Genomic DNA, 26150 nt, shown 5'->3' with positions numbered 1-26150 from the left:
TGATCCCACTTCTAGGACTATATCCCAAGAAACCAGCAACACCTATCAGAAATGATATATGCACCTCTGTGTTCATAGCAACACAATTTACAATAGCTAAGATTTGGAAACAGCCTAAGTAACCATCAGCAGATGAATGGATTAAGGAACTGTGATACATTTCCACAATGGAATACTATGCTGCTATAAAAAAAAGAAGGAACTTTTACTCTTTGCAACAGCATGGATAGACCTGGAGAGCATTATGTTAAGCAAAATAAGCTAGTCAGAGGAAGATAAATATCACATGATCTCACTCAAATGTGGGATATAATGAACCATATACCCTCATGAAGAAAAATATATCCAACTTTCCACGCTACCCAGGGAGGGCTCCATATGGCGCTCTTCTCAGTTCCCATGTAACTTAAAAGGAAACTTTCACAATGTCCAGAACGCTTGATGTCCTGGAAATGAAGGAGGAGGGTGTCCTCAAATTCCTTGCAGCAGGAACCCACCTAGGTGGCACCAACCTTGACTTCCAAATGGAACAGTGCATCTACAAAAGGAAAAGCAATGGCACTCACATCATCAACCTGAGGAGAACCTGGGAGAAGCTTCTGCTGGCAGCTCCTGCCATTGTTGCCATAGAAAACCCAGCTGACGTCAGTGTCATATGGTCCAGGAATCCTGGCCAGCCAGCTGTGCTGAAGTTTGCTGCTGCCACTGGAGCCACTCCTACTGCCGCTGCTTCACTCCTGGATCCTTCACCAACCAGACCCAGGCAGCCTTCCAGGAGCCGGGACTTCCGGTGGTTCCTGACCTCAGGGCTGACCTCTAGCCTCTCACGAAGACCTCACAGACTCTCTTCTGTGCTATGTGGACATTGCCATCCCTTGCAACAACAAGGGGGCTCACTCAGTGGGTCTGATGTGGTGGATGCTGGCCCGGGAAGTACTGCGCATGCGTGGCACCATCTCCCGTGAACACCCGTGGGAAGTCATGCCTGATCTTTACGTCTACAGAGATTCCAAAGAGATTGAAAAGGAGGAGCAGGCTGCTGCTGAAAAATTTGTGACAAAGGAGGAATTTAAGAGAGTGAATGGACTGCTCCTGCTCCTGAGTTCACTGCTGTTCAGCCTGAGGTCGCAGACTGGTGTGAAGGCGTGCAAGTACCCTCTGTGCCCATTCAGCAGTTTCCTACTGAAGACTGGAGTGCTCAGTGTGCCACTGGAGACTGGTCTGCAGCCCCCACTGCTCAGGCTACTGAATGGGTAGGAACTACCACTGGGTAGTCCTAAGCTGTTCTTCCACAAATTCTTAACTGGACAGAAATAAGGTTGATGGAAAATAAACAGTTTCTAAAAGAAAAAAGAAAAAAAAATCCAGAGACAAGGGGGTTAGAGATCAAACAAAGGACTTGTACGCATGCATATTAGCATAACTAATAGACACAAACATTGAGGGAGTGGGGCTTGCCCTTAGGGGTGGGAGTAGAGGGGGGGGCAGGGGGGAGGTGTTCTGTCAGGATAAAAGGAGACATATGTAATACCTTAAACAATTTAAAAAAAAGTGGAAACTATATGCTCCCTTTCTTCTGGGCCTTTTTTTCCTTACTAGTGGAAATTTAAAAAAAAAAAGTATTTTTTTTTCATATCTAATTTTAAAAATTCTACCCTAACCACACTATATTGGTTGATCACAAAGCAAGGGAGTATGGAAAGTTTAGCTAACATTTTTCTAATTAATCTTGTTATAATGGTAAAATAGAGTACACTTGAGAGATGAAATGCAAATTCTTATGAAGAACTTTTTACTTTTTAATTTTAAGTTCACTGTTACTTATTAAACAGATTCATGTTTGCACTAGGCACTTAGAATGCAGCTATAAACTCCACATGTTTTAAGCATATATCCCAAAGTATCAAAGCATTGTTAACAAAGGAGAGGTAGGTGGGGGACTTAGAGGCAGTAGAAGTAGTTTTCTGGCTGCTTGTGTTGATGATACTTTACAGTCAATATAACCATTTGATTCAGCTAAGGATATGCTAGACCGGACAGAGGTTTATGGGAGAGCATACCTACTACCTCAACACAATCGTGGTTAAAGGGAATGGTAATGACTCACATTGCATGGAGGCCTTAGTATGAAAATGCAGGTGTAAAGTTCAATCCATATGATTTCAAAGTAAGCCAAACTGAGCCAGAATTCTCTTAGGCAGTGTGAGTCAGTGCTCTCCAGTAGGGCAGAGAAGTGTGATCTTACATTTATATATGCTAAGTGTACGACCTAGGGAACTATAATAATAGAATCACTTTGGTGGTTGGAACAAGATTTATTTCACTGATGAAAATACACTGGACCTAGATCAAGAGAGCTTGTCAGTGGATTATTAGGGTGAATGGAATGCTGTGGAAGTATTTAGCTAACATTTAAAAACAAACTCTTAATTAAAAGCATTTGTGATGAGGCTCAATCCTGGTATTTGTTCTTGGATTAATTCTTTACTGCAGTTCTAACCAAGTTGCTCAAGTAAGTATAAATATATATCTGTACCAAACACCAAAAACCCACGCACTTACTGTATGTTAGATTTTATTTTCATTGTGTCCATTCATTCAGTCTTAGGAACCAAAAAAATGATTAATACCACATGGACATCTATTCTTCCCTTGGCTATTCTACAAACTACCTGATTGCTCCAAAAAAGAATCAAGCAAAGGTTTAAAATGGATGCCCCTCTCTTTGCTGAGATATTTTTTCCCATTGACTTTTAGAGAGAGTGGAAGGGAGGGAGGAAGAAAGAGAAAGAGAGAGAAACATTGATGTGAGAAAGACACATCAATGGATTGCCTCCCAATCATGATGACCAGGGCCAGGGATTGAACCTACAATTCAGGTAGGTGCTCTTGACTGAGACTTGAAAACGTAACCCTTCTATGCACAGAATGACATGCTAATCACTGAGCACACCAGCCAGAGCTTTGCTGGATTTTTTCAAGCACTAATTAGTACTTCTCAATAAGTTTACATTAATACCATTTTGGATATTATGATCTTAATATTTTTTGTTCTTTTTTTGTGTCCATAAAAATGGGAGACTTGGAGGTCCATTCCTGAGTAATTTAATCCTAATAACAGGGAGAAGTCAAGTATACAGACAACATTTCTTTTAAAAAATATATTTTTAATTGATTTTTAGACAGAGAAGAAGGGAGACATAAATAGAGAAACATTGATGTGTCATTGATGGCTGCCCCCCCTCACCATGCCCCAGGGATGGAACTGGCAACCCAGGTATACACCCTGACTGGGAATCGAACTGATGACATTTGGTGCCTGGGAGGACATTCCAACTAACTGAGCCATAGTGGCCATGCCAGATAACATTGCTTTATAGTTCCCCCAAGTACTTTTATTTAAAAATCTTATTCATTTACTAGAGGCCTGGTGCACAAATTTTGTGCATGGCGGGTTGGGGGGGGGGGGGGGAGGAGGAGTTCCCTAGCCCAGCCTGCACCCTCTCCAATTGGGAACTCTCAAGGGATATTCTATTGCCGGTTTACAGGGATTGGGGCTAAACCGGCAGTCGGACATCCCTCTCACAATCCTGGACTGCTGGCTCCTAACTGTTCACCTGCCTGCCTAATCACCCCTAACTGCCCCCCTGCAAGCCTGATCACCACTAACTGCCTCTGCCTGCTGTCCCAGTTTTCCCTAACTACCCCCCACCCCACCAGCCTGATCACCCCTAAATGCCCCTACCTGCCAGCCAGATTGCCCCTCTCTCCCCTCCCTCCTGGCCTGGTTGCCCCACACAGTCTGCTGTTCAGGCATTTTGTTGTTTCTCACTAACCCTTCTGCCGACCTGGTAGCCCCACACAGCCTGTTCGGTTGTCCATACAGTTGTTTCAGTTGTCACAGCCCCTAGCTTTTTATATATTAGGATTTTTCTATAATGACTTCAAATCAGCAGATGATTGGATCAAAAAACTATGGTACATCTACACAATGGAATACTATGCTGCCATAAAAAAGAAGGAATTCTCATCATTTGCAGCAACCTGGATAGAATTGGAGAACATGATGCTGAGTGAAATAAGCCAGTCAATGAAAGAGAAATACCACATGACCTCACTCATTTATGGATAATAAAGAACAGTATAAACTGATGATCCAAAAGATAGATATAAAGACAATAAAGCAACAAGCAGACTGTCAAATTACAGCGGGGAGGGTAGGGAGATCTGGGGGCGATAAGAGATCAACCGAAGGACTTGTATACATGCATATAAGTACAACCAATGGACACAAAACTTTGGGGAGGGAGGGTATGTGAGGGGAGGGCAATGTTAAATATGTTCACAGATAATAATTTAATAAAAAAAAAACTAAAAAAAACCAAACAAACAAAAAACAAATATTAGAGAGTAAGCAATATGGTTGGACCCTCCCATTCCTAACTGTAAAATATGTTTGAACAATCTTTTGAATGAAGGAAAAGATATTAGAGAACAAAGTCAGTAAACTATGGCCATGGGCCAAATACCCGTCAGAGCTTGTTTTTGTAAATAAAGTTTAATTGCAACACAGCCACATTTATTTTCTCAAATATATTGTAATATGACTGCTTTCACACTAAAGTAGCAGGATTGAATATTTGCAACAGAGACCCTCTGGCTTTCAAAAATTAAATTATTTCCTATCTGGACATTTCCAGAAAAAGTTTGTAAACTCCTGTATATAGAAAAAGGAAGAGAGAGCACTCCAGTCAAGAGCATAACCCTATATATGTCAAACAATATTATTCTGATAATCAAGGAACAATTTGTAGGTTAATCTCTAGGACTATTAATTTGAGTAATAAAAATTATCTGGAGTGTACTTCTGAGAAGGAAAATAAAGCTCAAATGATTCTTGAATTTTGTATAAAACAGCTCAGAGAAACTAGAAGCTGTGAGTTAGTGAAGAATTTCAAATGGAATTTACTGAATATAATTAATTATTATCATCTAGTATTTGTTAATTTTTATTGTTACTACTTGTACATAATAGATTAATCTGGATATTATGTTTTATTTTTTTTAAATTCAGGCGCCAGTAATATTATCAGATGAAAGGAAAATTAGACATAGAAAGGAGCATTCCATGGATATAGGAGGGACTCTAGTCTTGGTGCAGTTATTTTTTCTTCTATTTATAGTGTCCTAAATTTTTACTAAAAATGGGTATTAAAGTTTATCAAATGTTTTTCCTGGTTCTATTGAAATACTTATATTATTTTCACCTTATTCTGTTAATGTGATGCTATATTAATTTTCACATGTGAAAGCAATATTGATTTCCTGGGATAATCCCCAATGGTCATTCTATATTTTCCTATCTAATAAAGAGGGAATATGCAAATTGACCATCATGCCATCACAAAGATGGCCCCACCTGTAGCCACAAGATGGTGGCACCCAGTCCCCTCAGCCCTGCCAGAGTCCCCCAGTCCTTTCAGCCCCACCGGGGGGATGGCAGGTGCATGGTGCAGCTGGACCTGCTCTCAAGTGGGTCTGGCTGCTCCTTGCGCCTGCTGCTGGAGTCTCACAGTCCTTTCAGCCCAGCTGGGGGTGAGGGTGGGGAGGGGATGGGGAGCAGTATGTGCACAGTGTGGCTTTTTTTTTTTTATCATCTGGCAACCTGTGCCTTTTATTTTATTTACTTATTTTTTTAAATATATTTTATTGATTTTTTACAGAGAGGAAGAGAGAGAGAGAGTTAGATACGTAGATGAGAGAGAAACATCGATCAGCTGCCTCTTGCACACCCCCTACTGTGAATGTGCCCACAACCAAGGTACATGCCCTTGACCGGAATCGAACCCGGGACCTTTCAGTCCGCAGGCTGACGCTCTATCCACTGAGCCAAACCAGTTTCGGCAACCTGTGCCTTTTAAATAGTTGTAGACCATTTGCATTTAATGTAGTTATTGATACATTTGAACTTAAATATACCATATTATATTTGTTTTTTAATTGTTTCATTTGTATTTTTATTTTTTCTTAATTTTTACACATTAATTGATTATTTGAAATTGAAGATGATTTTTTTTCTCTATTGGCTGACTAACTGTACCACTTTGTTCAATACATTATATAGTTGACCCTTGAACAAGATATGGGTTAAGGGCACCAGCCTCCTGTGCAGTTGAAAATCCACATAACTATAGTTAGCATATGTGGATTCCCAACCATGGAGTTTACCCTTGAACAACACTGATTTGAACTGCATGGGCCAATTGAAAAAAAAATTCCAGGTATACGTGGGCCCATGTTCAAACCCGTGATGTTTATCTATATTTTCTTTAAGCAGTTATCTTTTTCAAGAAATTTATAAATTAGAAAAAAATGTCCTTTATTAATTTATTTGGTATTTCTGGCAATCTGTCTTTCTTTGTGTATTTTACTTGTCATTTTGTATTATTTTCCCCTTGCCTGGTGAAATTCCTTTAACATTTCTCATAACAGACCTGCTACTAATGAATTTTCTCAGTTTTCTTTTTTGTCTGATTTATCTTAAAGAATGTATTTGCTAGATGTAGAATTCGAGGTTTGTTTGTTTTTCTTCCAACAGTTTTAAAATGTTGGTCTGCTGTCTCTTGGCCTCTACTTTTCTGGATTAGGAGCTAATGGTCATTTGAATCATTTATCCCATGCTCCCAGGCATTGTGTCATCTTACTATGGCTGCTTTTAAGATTGTACCTTTTTTTCTTTGGTTTCCAGCAGCTTGACTATGATCTGCCTAAGTGTAGTTTCTTCATATTTATCCACTTGAATTTTACTGATCTTTTTGAGTCTGTAAATTCTTTACCAAATTTGGGAACATTTTATCTTTATTTTTCAATATTGTTTCTGTCCCATTCTTTCTCTCCTATCTTACTAAGTTTCAGAATCTGCCTGCTGTTTTGCACTATCAGTTTTTTCGGGTAATTTGTTTTGCATTTTGTCCAGAGTATATGGTTATTATCTACAGGAGAGCTAGTTTAATAAGAACATATTTGTTGGTGCCAGAGCTGAACTATGTCTAAGTTTGTCAGGCCTACACCTCAGTGAAGACCCAATGGGACGCCTAACAGGCCCCTTTTTATTCATGCTGCCTACTTTCAGGAACTTTGTCCCAAAATTTCCACCTGCTTCAGCCTCCCCAAATTTCTCCTCATCTCAGTATGGCCAACTGAACCCTCTCTGCTTTCTCTCTCAGTATTTGGCACCAGGCAGAAAACCAGTATCAGTGTAGAGCTCATCTTAGTTTTCCTCCTTCTCTTAGAAATACCAGAAAGAGAAAGATAGAGAGAAACATTGATCTGTTACTTTCCCTCCATGCCCCAACTGGCGATATGAAGCAGTTGTTTCATATTTTTGCTCATTGTTTACAATCAGAGGTTAAGCTCAATTTTTGTTATTTCATCATAACTGGAAGAAGTGAAGATTTATTTTTTAAAATAATATTTGAAGGATACACTATATAATTATATACAGTTATATGTATTTATAGTACTGTTTCTAATTTTAAAAAGATAAATTCACAGTATTTGGAAAATATACAAAAGAAGGCAATAAAATCATTCTAAAACCTAACCAACAATAGATAATTGGTATTAAGAGATAGATGTATTTCCTTGTAGCTCTTGCAGTTTTTCTAGATTTTTTAACATTATAAATATGTATGTATTTGTGTATATATATATTATACTTTAAGGAATTATCATGTATCATATATCACATGTATAATTTACGTATATATAACATTTTTTAAAATGTTAATAAAATGTCACTTACAGATTATAGATAGAAGATAATAGACCCAGCGTATGGTGACAGCTAATATCTGTTCCTGGATAATTTATTTGTCTCTCTTAATTAAGCAAAATTACTCAGGCCAGTTAGTATGTGTTTTGACCATGCAAAAATATTTACTCAAGATACTTGGCGAGGTTTTGCACTGTGTGACTCTATTTTATGGGGAAGGGTGAAGAAAGTTTCTCTTGGCAGAGTGTCTCATGCAAATAGTTTAGATACTTTTTGTAAATAAAAATAGCAGAAATATTGTATTAGGTTAATATAAAAAATAACAAACAAGAGATTCCAGCTTAACAAATCTGGGATAAATTATTGGTTAGTAGACACTGTACCTGGACCTGATAAAGGAGTGGAATCCCAGGAGACAGTTAGGAGAGAGTACTGCAATACTGAGCTTTCCTCCTGGGCTGCAGAATTCTTCAATTGAGTAGATTTGAATATATTACAGGAGATATGTTTATGCTTTTCCTTCAATTGCTGATTACCTTCTGCCTTTTAATTTTTATTTCATCCTAATTTTGATATTATTTTTTAATTTTCTTTCTCCATTTCTTTTTAAATTTCTTTTTCCCCTTCTCTTCCTTTTATCCTTTCATCTCGTTTAGTCAAGTCATCTCAGACTTTTCTCTTATGACTTCCTACATCTGCTAAAAAGAAAAGATTTTTTTATATTTTAGAGACCAAAAATATTATAAAATTTTCCTTCTGTTTTTTTTTAAAGAAAGCTCTTTGCTTTTATAAAAAAAAGTATATTTTTTTATTGATATCAGAGAGGAAGGGAGAGAGCTAGAGAGATAGAAATATCAATGATGAGAGAGAATCATTGATTGGCTGCCTCCTGCACATCCCCCACTGCGGGGATCAAGCCCACAACTCAGGCATGTGCCCTTGGCCAGAATTGAACCTGGGGCTTTTTAGTTCACAGGCCGACGCTCTATCCACTAAGCAAAACTAGTTAGGGCTCTTTCTGTTTTTGTAGTAGGCTGTTTTCAGAGGTTTATTCTTCTACTTGTGATTTAGGGAAATTTGTCCTTTCAGTTTTGTTTTTCCATAGATCCCATGTTGCTATCTTCCTGTTAACCTTTTCTTACACAAGGAAAATGTGTCCAGTCCTAGGGTTTGCCAGCAGACTAACAGGTAAATTAATTTCCTTTGGCTTTGCATTGTCTCTGCTTAGATATTGGTATAACTCTTGTCTCAAACCTGCAGCCAATGATGACAGGTGAAAATTAAGAATCACAGTCAAGTTCCTATTGTATTTCAGACTTAGGACTTCTTTTTTTAATGTATAATATAAAGCTAAGTACATACAAAAGAAAACTAAAAGATACTCAGTTTGCATTATTACAGGAGTTCTTCTCAGCAGGTTTTAGATAACAATGAGATTTTCAAATTGTAACAACATCACAATGCAGAGCCTTGGGCCTTATCCCCCACACCCCTTCATCACAATCCTTAGTGGGAGGAGCTGGAAGTCCTGGATACCAACATTTTGAACAAATTCTCTACTGAGTACTGCGTAAGCTAAGAGCATCTGACTCCACTATTCGGAATGCAACTCAGTACTGCTTGTGCATCTCTACTTCTGACTCAGTGTGGCCTATTAATAGTGAGCTGTAGACCAAGGAATATTTATGACTACAGGTATAAACCGGCCCCACATTTGGCCATCACAATAATCCAGCATCACAGGCGGTAGAAGCTGCCAAGTGTTTTATTTGGTAAGGACTTTTTGTCTCCTCCTTGTACCAATGGACAGACCACAGGTAAGGCTAATGAATTATTTAATTGTTTTCTGGTGAACAGGATTGCTTTATTTCAGTTCCATTATATAAGCAGTTCCTAGGTTGTAACTTTTTCTTCTATTCCTTTGGTCTGAAAATTAGAGGAAATTCTGCCCAGCATTTACCTTTTTTCGTGTCTAGATTCTCAATTTTCATAGAAGGTTGGAAGTGGTTATGTTAGGGTTTATTGGCTAGATGCCTTTTTTTTTTTTTTAAATCCTCACTGGAGGACATGCTTAGAGGAAGGGAGAGAAAGAAAGAGAGGGAGAGAGAGAGAAAAATAAAGAGATAAAAATTGACCTGTTACCTTCCCTATGTGCCCTAACTAGGGATAAACCCATAGCCCAGGTATGTGCCTTGATTGGAAATTGAACCTGCAATCTTCAGTTCACCACATGATGCTCAACCAACCAAGCCACTCTGGCCAGGCTAGATGCCATTTTAAATTAGAAATTCTGCTAGGTATATACAAATATTTGCTTATCTTTGAAATTGAGTTGTAGCAAATTTACTTATATTTCTTATATTTTGTATTATTTATATTTAAAGATCTTTTCTATTTTTAAAGATATTTTTAAATGAAAAATGTAACAGATTTAAACTCATTAATTGAAACTGACCTTTGTTAACATTCTGCCATATTTATTTAATCAATATTGTGTAAACAAAACAAAGGTAAGCCAATATAGATAAATACATTATTAACTAAAGTTCATAGTTCATATTAGAGTTCATTTTTTGTGTTGTAATATCTGTTTTGACAAATGTATAGTGACATGTATCCACCATTATAGTATCATACAGAATAGTTTTACTGCCCCCAAAATCTCCTGTGCCCCACCTATTTGTCTCTCCCTACTTCCTCACCAATTTTTGGCAACCACTATCTTTTTACTGGCTCATAGTTTTTCTTTTTTCAGAATGTCATGTATTATAGTTGAAATAAAACAGTATATATAGCCTTTTCAGATTGGCTTCTTTCACTTAGCAATACACATTTAAGTTTCCTCACTTTTTGTGGCTTGATAGCTCATTTCTTTTATTACTGAACTGGAGTCCTGGTGCATGAATTTGTGCATGGGTGGGCTCCAACCTTCCCACCCTGATTGGGATTTGGGGGGTGGGGGGACAATCTGGGGTGGGACTGGCTGGGGCAACAGGCCACAGGTGGTTGGTAGGCCTGCCCCGCCTCCTGGCCAAACTCCTGGTCAAGGGCACATTTTGCATATTAGCCTTTTATTATATAGGATGATATTCCATTGTGTAGATGTAACACAGTTTATTTATACATTAAAGGACATTTTTTTACTTTCAAGTTTTGGCAATTCTGAATAAAGCATTTGTTTGGCAACTATGAATAAAATATATATGTTTAGGTATTGTATGAACATGAGTTTTGAACTCATGTGGGTAAATACCAAGGAGTGATATTGCTGGATCATTAAGAATATGTTTAGTTTTATAAGAAGCTACAACTGTCTTCCCATTTTGCTGCACCATTCCTTGTCTTTTACTTTTTATCACATAGATGATTTAAAATTTAACTTAGTCAAATGTATAAATTTTGTGGTTTATAAATCGTATTGATTTTTAGAGAGAGAAAGAGAGAGATAGAGAGACAGAAAAATCAATCTGAGACAGAAACATTAATCTGCTGCCTTCTGCATGTATCCCAGGGATGCAACCTGGGATGGAACCCACAACCTGGGTATGTGTCCTGACTGTAAATCAAACCTGACACCTTTTGGTGTATAGGATGACATTCTAACCAAATGAACCACACCAGCCAGAGTAGTTTACAATTTTTGCATTTAAAAATAATCTATAAAATCATAAAAATATTCTGTGAAATTTCTGTAATTACTAACTTTAAATTTGTTTTTATATTAATTTCTTGAATCTGGCATTCTCAGCTTTCTGCATTCTGTCCTCAAACTAATTCTTTCTCTTATCTTCAATACTAGAGGCCTGGTACATGAATTCTTGCATAGGAGGGGTCCTTCAGCCTGGCCTGTGATCATGACAGATCAGGGCCATCTTGTCCAATCCCGATTGGGGCCAATGGGGGCTGTCCAGCTGGGGAGGGACTGCAGCAGGGCTCCAGTCCATCTCATTCAGTCCCAATTGGTTGGACCCCAGCAACATGCTACCCTACTGGTCAGAGCGCCTACCCCCTGATGGTCAGTGCAAGTCATAGGGAGCGGTTGAGCAGCCTTAGCCTATCGTTAGCATAATACACTTTGATTGGTTGAACAGTTGACCAGTAAACCAGATACTTAGCATATTAGGCTTTTATTATATAGGATAATTCCTCTATCGAGGCTACATCAATTGGCCTATTGACTCTAAAATGAGTCATGAACAGTCCCACTAATATGCTGTTTTCTCTGTCTTAAGAACTCATCTTTGTCTAAGTTTAAGTTCTAACCTTTCAAACTCAAACTAAGTTCATCTTCACATTGCAACCTTTTCTGACCTCCCTTCAATTGCTCTTAAGACCCTTTTCATATTTTTCAGATCCAGGATACAATCTTATCTAATGAAAGAGTAATATGCAAATTGACTGTCACTCCAACACACAAGATGGCTGTCCCCATGTGGTCAAAGATGGCTGCCCCCATGTGCACACAAGATGGCAGCTGCAAGATGGCTGGCAGGGGAGGGAAGTTGTAGGCGATCAGACCAGCAGGGGAGGGCAGTTGGGAAGTACCAGGACTGCAAGGGAGGACAGTTGGGAGCAATCAAGCCTGCAGGGGAGGGAAGTTAGGGGTAACTGGGCTGGCAGAGGAGGGCAGTTGGGGACAACCAAGCCTGCAGAAGAGGGCAGTTTGGGGGAATCAGGTCTGTAGGAAAGGGCAGTTGGGGGGGACCAGGCCTATTGGGGAGGTCATTGGGGGTGACCAGGCCAGCATGGATGGCAGTTAGGGGCAGTCAGGCCTGCAGGGCAGCAGTTAGGTGTTGATTAGGCTGGCAGGGGATTGGTCAGGCGGTGATCAGGCTGGCAGGCAGAAGTGGTTGGGGCAATCAGGCAGGCAGGCAGGCAGATGAGCGTTTGGAAGCCAGCAGTCCTGGATTGTGAGAGGGATCCCAGATTGGAGATGCTGTAGGCTGGGCTGAGGGACACCCCCTCATGCCCCCCCCCCCCCCCATGCACGAGTTTCATGCATGGGGCCTCTAGTATTAACATGTTGGTCAATAATTTATGAGTATCCTATTGCTAATTTAAATATCAGAAAAAAACAGACATGGAGAAAAATACAGCATTTCAGAGATTTTCCAGATGGAATTTTATTATTTGCTTGTATATTGTGGGAACTCATGATTTTATACACCTTTACTAATTCTTTCATTGTAAGTGGTGTTCTATTTAACTATCTTGGAAAAGCAATGTTCACATTTTATTTCTTATTAAGAAGTCATGCTTGGTTTAGGCATTCAACAGATGTCATAATAATGCTCTGCAGTTAAAGAATATATTCCATCTAATATCCATCACTATGCAGTTTTTGGTAGATAGTAGGTTAAAATATTAGTTTATATTATTTTTCCCCCACACATGTAGTGTGAGAAGCTACAGCCCTGATGGTCTACAGTAGAGCAAAAGTCAGTCTTCCTGTTCTAGAGAAGCTCATATTCTTGAACTCAATGTGGCTTACTAAATTCAGTTTAGATCTAATCTGTTCACATATTACAACACATTTCCTTGTCTAGTTCTAGTCCTCAGATCTCCCCACACACTACTCAGCTTTTCAGAACCAGATCAAGTATTGCTGCTTCAGTGAAATCTCCCTTGATTCTAATTAACTTCACACTTAATACATGTTTCAATTAGTGCATTTGTACTATATTTACTTTTACACTTGTCTCTTCAATTAGATAAACTTCTTTAAGGAAAATGTTTGTAATATCTGTTTTTTCATCGCCTGCATTGACAAGGACTCATTAGCCACTCCAAATTGGATTATTCAATGAATAAATAATCCATAGATATTTTCAGAATATTATAAACTGAAATAATAATAATAATAATAATAATAATAATAATTAAATAAATAAAGATTTCTGATTTAGTGTGGGTAATCCAAGCTCAAATAGCTTTTTCTCTCATTTTATGCTCACTCTCTTCATCCTTTTACACATGTATCTTGGCTATAGAGTATCCATAGGATCTGATGTCTGTAAAAGAAGACAAACTACCATCTACTCTCCAGGAACATTCCCTGGAGAATTCTTTCAAATTCTGCATACATTTTTGGTGTGCCAGTGCCCCTGGCAGTCATGTTTCCTATCAGTTAAAACCACACATTTTATCTCACAATTCAATAAAAAGCTAATTTTCTACTAAAACTGGGATGCAAGCCCTGTACCAGTAGGGAATTTAGAGTGGGGAGAGAATCTTTACTTTATATTAAGCTATCAGGAAGATGAAGTAGACTCAGAGTCTACTGAGTCTCAGAGGTAGAACATTGATTGATAAAGGGAAGATTCTTCCCTAGCCCTGCCCCACATCTTCTGTCATTTCCTATCACTTTCTAAACAAGGGATCATTATAATAGAGACAGCTTAATTTCTCCATAGGTATTCCTATGAATATTTGAAATTGCATGTACTTTTTAAGCTTACCTATTTTTTTTTTAAATACTTCCCTCACTTGTTTGGCTCAGTGGATAGAGCATCAACCTGTGAACCGAAGGGTCCCAGGTTCAATTCTGGTCAAGGGCACATGCCCAGATTTCTGGCTTGATCCCCAGTAGGGGGTGTGGAGGAGGCAGCCAATCAATGATTCTCTCATCATTGATGTTTCCCTTTCTCCCTCTCCCTTCCTCTCTGAAATCAATGAAAAAATAAAATAAAATAAAAAGAAATAGGCAACATTCCTTTAAAATAAAAAATAAATACTGAAGAAACCAAGAATATATGGTATTGAAAGTACCCATTCTAATTGCAAAATATTCTAGTTGAAAGTGGTTTCAGAAATCATATTCTTTAAAGTTTCTTTTGACATTTAAGAAAAAACAACAGGCTCAAAGAGATGTTATGACTTTTCTCAAGGTCATCCAGCCATAGTTTAATTCTTGGACTTCAACCAGTTCTTTTGAGTGTCAAACCAGTGATCTCTTTTTAAAAAAGGTGATGAAATTTAGGGCAAGATTGTAATAAACACCAATAATTTGGTATGATAGAAAGTTATTAAAAATAATTTTGGGCCAAAGTTTTGAAATGATATGCATTCTCCTAAGACAGCATGTGTATAAATAAAGTTGATTGAAGTTAGAAATGTTATTGGTGTGTAGCCAAAATAAAATTACTATCAAATGTAGAGTGGTGTAAGTTAAATGAATGAATTCAGTTAATATGTTTAGATCTTTAAATAGCTCTGTGCCTGTTATTTTTTAAGTCCTCTTTGTTAACTTGTTAATTGTTGAGTGATATATAAAGAGAAATGGCCAAAAAAATAGATGAAAGTAATCTTCTCATGATGATAATAATTTCCCCCCGGAAATAACTATTCTTGCTAACACAAAAATTCTTTGCATGTTTAAGTCATGTGGAATATCTCTATCCTATGATTTTAAAATCCTAGACTACATGGATGATTATAACTTAGGGCCATGAGGTTTTATTTTCTTTACTTATACTCAGATAATTTTATCTTAATGTTAACAACCAAGTCAGATACATGTATGTCTTAGCAAATGTCTTATTGCCAAGGAGTACTCTATTGATTTTGTTCCTAAAAGCACATAAAAAATGTTGCCAAAGGAAATAGTTCATGTCTAAAAAATGTATGCAAAAATATTACATTTATTAATTTCCTCTGGAAGTATGTGTAAACTAGACATCCGTTAAAATCATCATTGGAAATTTCTTTTAATGCTGGGCCAATCTGAGAAAAAAATTGATGACCAACGGTCTTTTGTTTGCCTTTTGTACCTTTCCTCATCTCAAACACCTCATGCCTCCTTAGGATTTCTAGAAGCTTGACTTATGGAAACTTACCAGAGTCTAACTTCCTGCATTGATCCTCTTATAAACCTTCTACATCTCACATCAGAATATATACTTCCCTATAACTCAGGTTCTTAAAGCTGTGATAAGAATCATAAAAATTATTTTTGGATTAATGTATTATTTTCTCATGTAATTGTCATGGAAATGTGCATATAACCAAATTTTGATGGAGGTACAATATTTTAATCCAAGGCAGTAGATTTTAACTTAATCCAAAACAGTAGAGATTAACTTTAAAGCAGTATAGTCAATGCCAATAATTTGCGACAGGCCAAAGGAGATGAGATATATTTGGGATATCAGTCACTCTTAAATCATAGACTACAAAAGGAAATTTCTACCTGAGGTATGCCATGTTGTATGCTGGGGTTCTCCAGAGAAACAGAAGCAATAGAATATATATTTATAATGAGATTTTTATAAGGAATTGGCTCATGTGTTTATAAAGGCTAAGTCCCAAGATCTGAAACAGCAAGCTAAAGACCCTGGAGAACTAATGGTGTAATTCTAGTCCAAAAGCCTGTAGGCTCAAGTCTTAAGAAGAGATTAGCCAAAGAACATATATTCATAGTCTATGGACACAGACAACAGTGTGGTGTAGGGGGTTAGAGGGTCGGGGTCTGGATGCCCTAGGTGGAGGTTGTTATAGTTAGGGGGAAAATGTGAGACATCTATAATAGTGTCAATTAAAAAATCTAAAAAATAAAGTGCACAATTAAAAGGAGTATGAAGACAGGAAAAGACCTATGGACCAGCCCTGTAGTCAGGGGAAGGAGTTCCCTCCTACTCAGAATATTTGTTCTATTTAGATCTTTAATTATTTGGATGAGCCTACCTGTATTAAAAGGCACAATCTGCTCTATTCAGTCTATTGAGTAAAATATTAATCTCATCTAGAAACAGCCTCATAGTCAAACCCAGAGGAATGATAAACCGAATGTCTGGACGCCCCATTGCCAATCAAGTTGGCATACAAAATTAACCACAGGTGGACAAAGGTTTGGTTCTAATCTGCAAGATTCCAGAGAGAAGAACTGGGAACAATGGGCAACACTCCTGGGAGGCTGATTTGGGCTCATTATAAGAAGTTTATAATAGTTGCAACCATATAAGAAAGAATGAAATGTTTTATAAGAGAGTAAGCTTCGCCAAAACCGGTTTGGCTAAATGGATAGAGCGTCGGCTTGGGGACTGAAGGGTCCCGGGTTCGATTTCGGTCAATGGCATGTACCTTGGTTGCGGGCATATCCCCAGTAGGGGGTGTGCAAAAGGCAGCTGATCGATGACTCTAACTATCTTTCTCCCTTCCTCTCTGTACAAAATCAATAAAATATATTATATTAAAAAAAGAAGAGAGAGAGAGAGAGAGAGAGAGAGAGAGAGAGAGAGAGAGAGAGAGTAAGCTTCCAGGTCTTCAAGCTTTTAATTGATGGGTTAGATAAAATTTCTTCTCTGAGTGAAGGTTGCCTATCCTCTTCATGGTGTGTATACTTTAGAAAATTGTGCTATGCTCAATATTTAGGGAACCAGTTTTGTTTTCATGTAATCTTCTGTTCTCTGTATTGCAGCCAGGGAACTCTCTTAAAAATTCTTATCCGATTGTGTAGGTGATTTGCTAAGGAAGTTCTTCCAGAAGTTGATGAGAGTGTCGGAAAGAGAAAAAGTCAAGCCAAGTCTCATCCTGTCTCTAGGAGAGACGAGAACAGGAGTTATTACATCACAGAGCTGACCCCATAAGCTATGAGTTACCTTGATAGCCAAAATCGCCCAGGCACTCCCAGCTCTCTGCACCTGTGGATCAAGCAGCTGCAGTCATCCAAGGACAGACCCCCTGAAGCAAGATGTGTGAGTAAGCCTTTGGGAGCACAGTACGGAGTAGCTGGGGAAGAGACACAAAGAATATATATATATATATATATATATATATATATATATATATATATATATATATATATATGGACTCAGAAGGATCGAGGCAGAGGATTGACAGTGTTCTCATGTTTTATTTTAATCTGGGATGATACATGGCCCAAAATGTCAATTTCGTATTGAGGTTGAGACACTCTGCAGATTACCTAAATGGATCAATTAATGAAACAACTGTTCAAAACCTTGTTACAAAAGGCAAGTCCTGATATATTGGGTAGGCTCCTTTCGAGAAGAACGCATTTGTTTATTCTTGAAATAAATAACAAGATCACTGAGCTACAAGGAACTTCTATGTTGCTGAGTTTCTTGCGGGGTGGGGATTTGTTTGTTTTTTCAAACAATCTGACAGTTGAAAAAAAACACGTGGGAGGTGGAGAAATGGGCTTCCATTCAGTTCTGTTTTTCTGGAGCAATAAAAGGAAGATTGATGTCTTGCTTACTATTTAAAGGCCAACATTGCCACCTGCTATCTTAGGGCAGCAAGCAGCCTTGTTGGCACCGTTGTGCTTGGTGAGAAAATGAAGGAATGATGAATAGCCAGTTCCAAAAATCATTCAGGGCACACAGCAGTGGCTGGCACAAGATGAAGTGCTTGCAAAAGAATTAGAATGGCAAGTTGAAGCTCCCAGACCATTGATCAAACTTGATTGTAGCCAACAATCAGTGTTTTGCTTCTGGCGGCTAGAATCTCACTATCCTTTCTGATTCAAAAGGAAGCCAAGTACCATTCATCTGTTTACACAAACCCTGTACAACTACAAATAGAATGTACAAAAGTTGTTCCTTTGGGGTCCAGGCATCTATGTACTTCCCACATACATAAGCCAAGAAATGAATGTGTTCACTATTTTTTATTGCCTTGTGGAATCTTTCTACACACTTACTAGGAGTATGACTTAAACTATATTTCCAACCTGCATAGAGAAGATAGAGAAGAAAATTTAGAAACAGTAGTTCACTTTATTATTAGCAGAAACTGAGACCTTTCAGACCCATCATGAATGTAAGAAGACCACTCTATAGAATCATCATATTTCATTTTACAGATTTAATGGAAAAATTGATTCACCCAATAGAGTGAAACTCTCAAAATTAAGTCTCTTCAGAAGGGTTTGAGTCCACCTATTAATATAGGGGTTTTGCAACATTTTACAATGCTCTCTGGCATTTCTGATGATTGATCATTTCTGTGCCAAATCTGCACATTTACATACATCTTTTATTGCAGTTATCATACTGTTTTCTTATTATTATTTACAGAAACATCTTTTTTAGATTTTAGACCTTTGGAGGAAGTGGCTTCTGTCTTACTCAATTACCTAGCTGCAGCCCTTAGTACAATACATATATAAGTGCCAGTAAACATGTATTAGATGAGCAAATTAATAAATGAAAACTGTAAAGCAAAAGACTGGAATAAGTTAATCCCCCAGATGCTTTACTGCCTCTGGTAGACAGTTATAAAATGACTTTCAATGTTTAGATTCATATAATTTCTTCTCTTGAGGGTGGATGGCACCCATGAATATAAGCATCACTCCTGTAATTATGGTACATTATATGACAAAAGGGATCCCTGAAAATGTAATTAAGGTGATTAACTTAAAATACAGATTTAAATATTGCAGATTTTGATTTTAGTTTCTGAAAATTTTACAGATTTACTTACGGTTACTGAACAGCTGACTTTAGGTTAATCAAAATATAATGTAGGTGAGCTTGAACTAATCATATGAGCACTATAAATTTGAATCAAGAGGTCAGAGACAGAAGTCATGACTAAAAACAGCAGAGAGCTTCTTTTGCTGGCCTTGAATGAGCAACAGCCATGTTATAGAGAGGGCCACTTGTCAGAGAATGATGAGCATCCTCTCGAAGCTGAGAGCAGCCTTCCTTGAATCAGTCAAGAAAAAGGACTTGCATCTTAAAATTGTAAGAAGTTGAATTCTGCATGAGGGCTGAGAATATGCATGGTTCATTGATGTATCATTAGGACCAAGAAGAGTCCTTGGCTCAAAAAAGATTTTTGTAAGTATTTGCCAAATGAATCAGTGACTTTTGAATTGGATTAAATTGCTTTCTATGTGCTATTGCTGTTCTGACTGGATTAGAGGGAGTAAGGAAATATTAAGTAAGATGATTTTCATTGAGAAATACGCATTCTATTATTTTTCTTATAAAATACAGATTAACATACAGAGAAGGAAAAGCTGAAAAAGGCTGCCTTCCTTCCCACAGTAGACTGTTGAGTGCTCTCAGGGGAATACCATGAGCATTGGATTTAGACAAATTTGTGTTTAGACCCAGGGTTCGTTCAGTGACTTACTGGCTGGCATTACATTGATTACCCAGTTCCTCATCTGTTGATAGGAATTAATAATATCTACCTTGTAGAGTTGTAGCAAGGATTAGAAATTTTATATATATATGATGTTCAATAAATAGTAATGTTATTTTAGGACTGACTTAATGACTTTGGTACTTTATTCTTATTTTCTCATATCCTTAAGTAAAATCAGCTTTTAATTTAAATGGTCATTGACTAATTCTTGTTGGAAATGTGTATGTGTGTTGCTTTAGATCCTTATCTACAAGGTAATCTTCATCATAGGTGTGCATAAAGTTAATTTAAAGTTTAATCAAAGTGTAACACAGATGGGCACAATATGAAGTATTGGAAGACATATGTGAAAATGTGGATTTCAGGACATGCAGCACGACCTTAGGCAATTTATGCCACTTCTCTCTGCAGAAAATTCAAATGGCTCCTATTTGGCCTTGGGATAAAATAAAAATCCATATTAGTACACTAGGGCAAGAGAGGTTCCTGCCTTTGGCCTTGAATTACAAAAGACCTCACTCTGGCACTATTTTATCTATGCCCTCTCTCATAGGGCAATGGGTTTGTGGGCCTAACAGGATATGCCCACCTGGTACCTGTGCCTACCTTTGAGATCATATTTAAGGTAGTCAGAACCCGTATCTCTGTATTCCTGATTGATACAGGCCTGAGTCCACTTACAAGGACTGCATGGTCTTTTACCTTGGGTTGGTCCTGCATGAGACACTTCCTTTTCACCCTGTGAGTTAGCTGTTTTCTCTGCTGGAACACCTTCCCAACTTTCACATTGCCCAATCCACCAATCAGAATGAATCGTTTAATACTCGACTCTATGTTTTATATCTGTGTGCTGTATTTTGGCTGTTTGTTTGTCAGCATCTATGCTAGATTTTAAATTTACGGAAATAAAGTTCTCCTTATTCATGATGTTATTCTATACAGTGGACATTTCAGGACCTTCTACATATCAAACCCCCAGATAAACTATGGCAAATGAAAGAATAAATTTTTTCTAAGCCTTGGTTTCTCACCTCTAAAAAGTAGAGTCTTACATAGATTATATCAAAGGTTACTTCCAGATCTAGTTTTTTGTAGTGCTTTATATAAAAATTTTAAGAGATTCTATTGGCCAGAGGCACAATATTAAAATGGTCAGTATAATAGATTCCTAGAAATGATGTAGACTGAGAGAGTGGGAGTCAGAGTAGGAATTCACCTGTCACATCCTGGAGAGATGGTCACCCAGCATTTTGCTTTGTTTCTCCCTGAAATGTGAATGATCAGAAAATCTTTCCTCCTATGGAGCCTTGTGCAAGTATCATTTCATATAGACCAAATATTTCCAATTTTGTCTCCTCAACCAAGTGTATTCCAAACCCTCACTCCATATTCCCAATGCCGGCTGGCCAGTACTGTAAACAATGGATTTTGGAATGCCTTGCCTAGGTGCTTTTTCACCTGTGAAAACATGTCAGGATAACTGTTTTACTACGTTGTTTTTATTTTCAAGGGCTTCACATTGTTGGCTCATATTGAGTTTATAGTTGAGTAAACACTAGATTTTGTTCACAGAAATTACCATTAAGTCTGGTGTCTCCTATTCTTGAGGATCTTGGAGCCAAATATGCCAACCTGTCATAATATTTTAAGAACTTGATCCAGTCACCCCTTATATTAACCATCTCCCCCAGCTTTGTATTGGCTGCAGATATAATAAGCAGGCCCTCTTGTCTTCATTGAAGGTACTAGTAATTGAACGTAAGAGACAAGAATAAAACTCTGCAGCATGTCATCAGAACAATGGTTTTTAAAATTATACTTTTCCAGATACTACTTCCATAAATAAGATGCTAAAGGAAAAAATGAGGAAGTATTTTTCATGGTCAGATAAGTCTGAGAAATACCACAGGCTGTGTGCCCTTTCTTGGGAAGTGTCATTGCATGTTACAGGAGTCTTGCAGCAAAGAGAAGTATTATTTAACTTCAATTAAACCGACACTTCCCGAGCTTATTTGTGTCAGAAAACCAGTTTGGTAATTGTTGTTTTGATTAGTTTGTTTTGATATCTTGCATGTTCCTGATTCATGGAAAATACTTTAAGATTCAATCCCATGTAACTGCAATGAAGTGTTTAGTATTTTATCATGAAGGACCCAAATGAATAGGTATGTGATTTCAAAAATTCGTTTTAGCCTTTGTGAGCTTTCAGATGAAGCTCTTTTCTCTTCTCCCTCTATGCTGTTCAACGTGATTCCTTAAAGACTCTGATTTAACACTCTGGGCTATATAGATCTTTCCATTAATGTATTTGTCTTATTCTATCTTATACCTCATTTTCCTCTTCTCTATGATTCTTCTTCCTTCAGTTTGAAAATAATTTCTCTTGATACAAAAATTGGTAACAAATCAATAATTGGGAGTTTAGTCTTTCACTAACATTATTCTGCTCACCCAGATGCATTAGGATCTTTATGTTTTTCTCATTCTGGGCAGAACTAATCATAATTTTTCTAAAGGTCATTTAAGTTCTATATTTTATTTTTGTACTCCACAGACCACTCTGGACTTTGACTTGTGGTTCTGACAGGTTTATAGAGCTATTTCTCATTTTTTGTTAGACAAAGTTTATTCTGTCTGTTGTACAAGTCTTTAAAAAATATGATCTCACCCTACACAGCACCTAAGGCTTCATTTTATATTTAAAAAATAATAATCAGTGACTGTATTATCAGGAGGTCATTGTTATTCTTCTTTCTCTGAAGCAATATTCCCTTTTAGAATCTCTGGTCATGCGGTCATACCTAATTTGTGTTATGCTTTTTAGGATGTGCTTTCCTAAAGTCCAGGGTAGATGTTTGGCTGTCCCCCTGCATTTCTTTCCACAGATTTATTATTAATTCCAAGAACATTGTTCACATTCTCCAAAGCTACTAACTATCACTCCCATTGATTCAATCAGTTTTTCCTTATTGCAAAGAATTAAGTTCAAAGTAGCAGTTCTGCTTATTCACTCCTGGACTGATTGAGAGTTGAAATTAATGGCAAAGCATATTGAATAAGTCAGATAAGTCTGAGTTTCTCGTTAATCATATAATTAGTGCTTACCATATGCCAGACAAAGTTCTTGCTGGAAGGAATGTGCCAAAGAACAGGCAAGAGAGAGGAGGCAAAGGACTTTGTAAACAAATAAACAAAACTTGACCTCAGCTAATGATAGGGTTATGTAAATAAAGTAAAATGCTGTAATATAATTAAATGTTATGGGTCAGGCACACACTAATATAAATTAGATGCTAAGGAAAGGCCTCACTAAGAAAGTAACATTTGAGTTGAAATCTGAATGCCAAGAGAGATTGCGGCATAAAATATCTCTGGGTAGAACACATGTGTCAAACACACGGCCCGCGGGCCAAATCCAGCCCGCCAGGCCTTGCAATGTGGCCCGCACCGCGCTGTCATCACTGCACTCCGCTGTCAGTTTATGACATTGTCAGTTTATGACTGTTCAGTAAACCATTCGGCCCGCGATTTAGGCTGGATTTTAGATTTTGGCCCCTTCTCTGATTGAGTTCGACACCCCTAGGGTAGAATATTCCACACTGAGTACGCTAGTCCTAAAGTGTGGATGATCCTGGCCTATTCTAGGTAGGGGGAAAGGCAAAAGACCTGAGCATAAAAAATAGAAGGTGGAGTAGTGAGAAACATGGTATAAGAAGTTGGCAGACAATGGAGAAACAACTAGAGGTCAGATCATGTCCCTGTGTAAAAAAGCTAAGCCATGTAGGATTGACCTTGCAAGGTTTTAATCAGGGTGGGAACACGATGTGGTTTACAATTGTTTTAAAGGACCCTGAGTCCAAGGTGAAGAACAGATTTGGGCATGACTAAACAAGGCGGATGTAAAGAGCCCAGCAAGGGAACCAGTGGAGACATCAAGAACAGGAAGCTACAATCTCTCTCACTGACATATCTCACCTCTAATTTTTGTGATCTTAGATATGAATATAATACATATCTCCCCTGACTAACTGAACAGTGTCTGGTATGCTCCCCAAACTAGATTGTTTTCACATTTCTCATTTTCTTTCTCATAAACAGGTTCTTCAGGTCTCTCTCATCCTGGCCAAGGTTTTTACGGTAATACAATCCATGCTCTCTTAACATGTGATTCTACTCTATTACCCCATCTCTCGAAATTGTTGTTTTTTTCTTTTTTGTTTTTTTCTTTTTCTTTTTTTCACTATGAACCAGACTAATAGTCTGAATACTCAATTTGTGTAAAAAATATTATAAATGATGCCCCTGGATATTGGCTAAAATGTGTTTGACCATGAGTCATGTCCCATGTCCTACTCATATTTTATACTTCGAAGGGCTTCTCTTGAGTTTCTCAAAATTAAGATGTTCCCATTTTAATAGCTGTGTTTTGGATATGAGGAAGGAAAGAAACAAACTGTTATTAAGAGAAGTCTGGGAAAGAAATAACCTATCTAGGTTCCTTATTCAAATTAGCTAGCCAATTTGGTATGGCAAAACACTTCAAGTGAATCATACCACTTTAATAAAGACAATCTAGTCACTGAGAAATAACACTTGACTCACATTAGACACTGCTTTGAACTAGCCAATGCTACTCGGGTTTTCAATGAACATATTAATTAAGCACCAATTTCCAGGCTAACCCTTTCTTCTCCCGTTGCTCCACTGTCCATAGGATAATACTGAACTTGCACAAGGATCACAGTCCCTTTATGCTTACTTGACTCCCAAGAACAACCAAAGCATAAATCGGGGCCATGTCCATTTGCTTTTCTCTGCTGTGTCTGGCTCCAGGATCATAGTATCAATGAGCCTTGTCTACAACCAACTGCTTTAATTTTTCACCAGAGATTACTGCTTTTATTACTAGATGAAGGCAGTGGTACTTCTCCAAACTGTCTGGGACAGTTCTACTTGTTGGAATTTCATGGCTATAATAGGAAAGAAAAATAAGTGTTCTTTGCTGTTGCCAATAACATTTATAAAAAGAATAACTTCACATATTTTTAAAATAAACAATCCTAAAACACTCACCTCAATGGTGTATCAATAAAAGGATTAAGAGTAAAACCACACACATTTTTATGTACAAAACAGAGGGATAATGAACTCTAAGGTACAGCCCAGAAGTTTTCCTTGACTTACATCAATCCAGTAAAATTATATCAATAGCTCAAAAAATATGAATGTTGGTATACTGTGAATCCTTCTTTCTTGGTGTTCTCTGATATTTTCTGACTCTGCTATAATTTAATATTAATATAATAGCTTTGAGTCTTGAATTCCATTTCAAATTTTGTCACCAAAAGCTGTGAGTGTTTGAACAGATTACATTGTCTCTTTTGGTCTCAGTTTCCTCATTTAAAAGGAAATCCTGCCATTTGTGACAATGTGTATGAAACTCAAGGGCATTATGCTAAGTGAACTGTCAAAATGAGAAAGACAAATGCTGTAGGATCTTACTTATATGCTATTGCCAGGGTTTGGAGGTGAAGGAAATGAGGGGGTATTAGTCAAAGGGTAGATAGTCTTTAAGTTACAAGATGAATAAGTTCTGAAGATCTGAGGAGCTAATGTACAGCTGGGTGACTATGACTGACAATACTGTATTGTATATTTAAAAGTTGCTAAGAGACTAGATTTTAAGTGCTCTCACCACACACACACAAAAGTAATAATATGAGGTGATGGATATGTTAACTAACCTTATTGTGATCATTTCACAATATACTTATATCTAATTATCATGGTGTACACCTTAATTTACACAATGTTATTTGTCAATTACATTCCAATAAAGCTAGAAAAATCATTAAGACAAACTACATAAAGGTGTTGTATTAGAAAACGAGCCCAAATGTTCCTTCTATTCTAAAGCTACATTTCTTTTATTAAGATTTTTAATTGAGACAAATTATATTCATAGTGAGAAGTTGAGTGGCCTTAACATATCATTAGCATATTATGCTTTGATTGGTTGAATGGATGACTGGGCGACTGGACACTTAGCATATTAGGTTTTTATTATATAGGATTCCTTCAACTTTTCATGTTCAACTACAATACTCATGGTTAAATTCTTGCCCAAGGCATTCTGTGACCAAGTGAAGGATAAAAAAGACAACAGATCCCAAATAGCAGTTGATCTCAAGTTACTTTCTAATTAGATGAGCAATGGGTCCAAAAGTTTCTAATATCTATCATAGTAACTAAAATGTGA

At 37.5% G+C, this 26150-nt stretch overlaps 1 long non-coding RNA gene and 1 pseudogene across 4 annotated transcripts in view; both read left to right on the top strand.

Annotated features, from left to right (window-relative positions):
* Nucleotides 1-413: 413 nt before the first annotated feature.
* Nucleotides 414-1363, top strand: LOC311616456 (small ribosomal subunit protein uS2-like; annotated as a pseudogene). Its single transcript has one exon. The product of its transcript is annotated as a small ribosomal subunit protein uS2-like (transcript).
* A 6790-nt stretch (nucleotides 1364-8153) lies between these two features.
* The window catches only part of LOC311617202, a 35695-nt gene continuing 17698 nt past the window's right edge, over nucleotides 8154-26150 (top strand). The window contains exons 1-2 of one of the 3 annotated variants that reach the window (XR_014794083.1): nucleotides 8154-8962; nucleotides 17229-17466. This is a non-coding gene — a long non-coding RNA (uncharacterized lncRNA). Of the gene's footprint in view, nucleotides 8963-9439; nucleotides 9592-17228; nucleotides 17467-26150 lie in introns of those variants that run through there. The other 2 variants (XR_014794085.1, XR_014794084.1) reach the window with 2 other exon arrangements.

Source organism: Pipistrellus hanaki (assembly GCF_964339955.1).
Source record: "Pipistrellus hanaki genome assembly, chromosome: 2".
In the NCBI taxonomy this organism is placed as follows: Eukaryota; Metazoa; Chordata; class Mammalia; order Chiroptera; family Vespertilionidae; genus Pipistrellus; species Pipistrellus hanaki.
The sequence above is the reverse complement of the archived record's forward strand: the minus strand, read 5'-3'. Positions and strand labels throughout refer to the sequence as shown.